Here is a 3,955-nt window from a genome sequence, read left to right on the forward strand (position 1 = left end):
ATCCTGATGTCCCATTCTTCTTCATATAGCCAAGCTTCTTGGATTGTTTGCTCAGCATACAGATTGAATAAGTATGGTGAAATGCTGTAATCCTGACGCACACCTTCCCTGACTTTAAACCACACAGTATCTCCTTGTTCTGTTCGAACAACTGCCTCTTGGTCTATGTACATACAGGTCCTGCATGACCACAATTAAGTGTTCTGGAATTCCCATTCTTTGAAATGTTATTCATAGTTTGTTATAATCCACACAGTCAAATGCCTTTGCATAGTCAATAAAACACAGGTAAACATCTTTCTGGTATTCTCTGCTTTCAGTCAAGATTCATCTGACATCAGTAATAATATCTCTTCTAATCTGGCTTGAATTTGTGGCAGTTCCCTGTAGATGTACTGCTGCAGCCATTTTTGAATGATCTTCAGCAAAATTTTGCTTACATGTGATGTTAATGATATTGTTCGATAATTTTTGCATTCTGTTGGATCTCCTTTCTTTGGAATAGGTAGAAATATGGATCTCTTCCAGTAGGTCGGCCAGGTTGCTATCTTCCAAATTTCTTGGCATAGAGGAGTGAGCACCTCCAGCACTGCATCTGTTTGTTGAAAATCTCAGTTGGGCTCATCTTTCAGCACTATATCAGTGTTCCACAACTATTCATAAGGTTTTCACTGGCTACTTTTTTTTAGACGTAGACCGCCAAGTCCTTCTTCCTAGTCTGTCTTAGTCTGGAAGCTCTGCTGAAACCTGTCTCATGCATGCCTTCAGTGCGATTGATTACTTTTGTGTGTGTTCTTTCTAGCCATGGCATTGCAACTCCCACCCAGGTGATTGGGCAGGATTGTGTGATAAGGTAATTGTGGTCCACCAAGGGGATTGGTCAGTTTTTCCTTAAAAGAGAGCCAATTTGAGAGCAGAGAGGAGGGTCCTACCAAGGAAGAACAGCCAGGAGCAGAGAGTGCATCCTTTGGACCTGGGATCCCTTTGCCGAGAAGCTCCTGGGAGCAGGAAACTGAGAGACAGCAAACTGTAATCCTGCAGATCCTGAAGATGGTGAGAAGTGGTGGCAGGAGAGATCTGGTAGCAGGATATGGGGAGGTAGGCTTCCAGGCCACAGAGAGAGAAAGCTGAGTGCCCTTGGGGAGAGGCCTAGGAGAGGCATGCCTTCAAGCGTGTTTTGGAAGATGCTGTCCTGATGGAATAACAGTATCCTTGAGTGTTCCTGAGCCTGAATTTTAACGTGTTACTTCCCTAATAAACCCCATAATCGTGAGCATGGTCTGTGAGTTCTGTGTGGCCATTGCAATGGATTAGCAAACCCGGCAGAGAACTAGAGAGTGCTGTGGGAGGGACGGTTGGTGTCAGAGTTGGGAAAGATGGCGGAGAGAGGAGGCTTTTCTGATATTTGCCTCATAGGAATCAGCCTTGATCTTGGTTCTCCTTCTCCCTTGTGGGGTTGGAGGAGGTCAGACAGTGCCCCCAAGCTGTTTTTACAGTGACCCTCTGGTGTTTGAAATAGTGGTGTCATAGCTTCCAGTATCAGAGCAACATGCAAGCTACCACAGTATGACAAATTGACAGATAAGTGGTGGTTTGCCAAACTGTTGTTGTTGTTAGGTGCCATTGAATCGGTTCTGGCTCATAACGACCCTATGTACAGCAGAACAAAATACTTGCCTGGTCCTGCGCCGTCCTCACAATCATTGTTATGCTTGAGCCCATTGTTGCAGCCACTGTGTCATTCCATCTTGTTGAGGATCTTCCTCTTTTTCGATGACCCTGTACTTTATCAAGCATGAAGTCCTTCTCCAGGGACTGATCCCTCCTGATAACATGTCCAATGTATGTGCCAAACTAGCAGGTATGAAATGATACCTGATTGGAGTTTTTTTATTTCTCAAATATTGATGAAATAGAGTGTCTTTTCATATTTTAATTAGTGTTTTGTTTTCTCTTCTGTGAATTAACATTTTATTTTTTAAATTATTATTATTTTTGCTAAGGAATTTCTTATGTACTGTGGGTAATAATTTTTACTGAATTTCAGATATCTTCTATCAGTTTGTGGCTTATTTTTTTTACTTTATTTACTTTTTTGTAATCTTATTGTGCTAAAAATATATATAACATAAAGTTTGCCATTTTTACCATTTTTAAGTATACAATTCATTGGTGCCCTGATGGCACAGTGGTTAAAGCAAACAGCTGCTAACTGAAAGGTCAGGAGTTGGAACCCATCAGCTACTCTGTGGGAGAAAGATGTGGCAGTCTGATTCCGTAAAGATTACAGCCTTGGAAACCCTATGGGGCAGTTCTACTCTGTCTATAGGGTTACTATGAGTCAGAATCAACTCAACGGCAATGGGTAAATGTATAATTCACTGACATTAATCATTCACAATGTTGTGCAGCCATCACCACTTTCCATCAAAATTTTACCACCCTAAATAGAAACTCTGTACCCATTGAGCAATAACTCCCCATCGTCCCCCATGCCAGCCCCTGGTAATCTCCAATCTTGTTTCTGTCTCTACAAATTTGCCTATTCTAGATATTTCATATAAGTGAAATTATATAATATCTGTCCTTTTGAGCCTGGTTTATTTGACTTAGTTTAACTTTTTGCAAGGTTCATCCCTGTTGTAGAATGTATTAGAACTTCATTATTTTGTGGCTGATATTCTATTGTATGTATGTACAACATTTTTAAAAAATTTATTCATCTCTTAATGTTGCCACCTTTTATTTCTGCATTTTGGATATTATGAATAATGCTGCTTTTCACATAGGTGCACAAGTACCTGTTTGGATCACTGTTTTCAAGACTTTTGGGTATATACCCAGGAGTGGAATTGATGGGTAATATGGTAATTTTACATTGAGCTTTTTGAGGAATAACCAAACTATTTTACACAGTTTCTATACCACTTTACATTCTTTCTAGTAATACATAGAGGACTACTGGTGGCACAGTGGTTAAGCACTTGGCTGCTAACCAAAAGGTTGATAATTCGAATCTACCAGCTGCTCTACAGGAGAGAGATGTGGCAGTCTGCTTCTGTAAAGATTTATAGCCTTGGAAATCCTGTGGGACAGTTCTACTGTGTCCTATGGGCTAGCTATGAATTAGAATACACTCGTGGGTAATGGGTTTGGTTTAGGTTTTAGAAATGCATGAGGTTTCCAGTTTTTCCACACCCTCGTCAATACTTGTTTATTTATTTATTTTTATTTTTTATAAATAGCCATCCTGTTGTTGTCGCTGTTAGGTGCCATCGAGTCAATTCTGACTCATAGCAACCTTATAGGACAGAGTAGAACTATCCCATAGGGTTTCCAAGGAGCAGCTGGTGAATTTGAACTGCCAATCTTTTTGATTAGCCGCCAAGCTCCTAAACACTGTGCCACCAGGGCTCTATATCCATCCAATTGGGTGTAAAATTGTATCTCATTTTGATTTTGATTTGTGTTTCCCTAATGACTAATGACACAGGAATGAAATCAACTACATCTGTAGAAAACGACAATGGAAAAGCTCAATATCATCAGTCAGAACAAGGCCAGGGGCTGACTGCTGAACAGACCATCAATCGCTCATATGCGAGTTGAAGTTGAAGTTGAGGAAAATTAAAACAAGTCCACAATAGCCAAAGCATGACCTTGAGTATATCCCACCTGAATTTAAAGACCATCTCGAGAATGGATTTGACACATTGAACACTGATGATTGAAGAGCAGGCAAGCTGTGGAATGCTATGAAGGACATCATACATGAAGAAAGCAAGAGGTCATTAAAAAGACAGGAAAGAAAGAAAAGACCTAAGTGGATGTCAGAAGAGACTCTAAAAATTGCTCTTATATGTAGAGTAGCTAAAGCAAAAGGTAAAAATGATGAAGTAAAAGAGCTGAACAGAAGATTTCAAAGAGTGGCTCGAGAAGACAAAGTAAAGTATTA

Source organism: Trichechus manatus, unplaced genomic scaffold (genome assembly GCF_000243295.1).
Source record: "Trichechus manatus latirostris isolate Lorelei unplaced genomic scaffold, TriManLat1.0 scaffold00027, whole genome shotgun sequence".
NCBI lineage: Eukaryota > Metazoa > Chordata > Mammalia > Sirenia > Trichechidae > Trichechus > Trichechus manatus.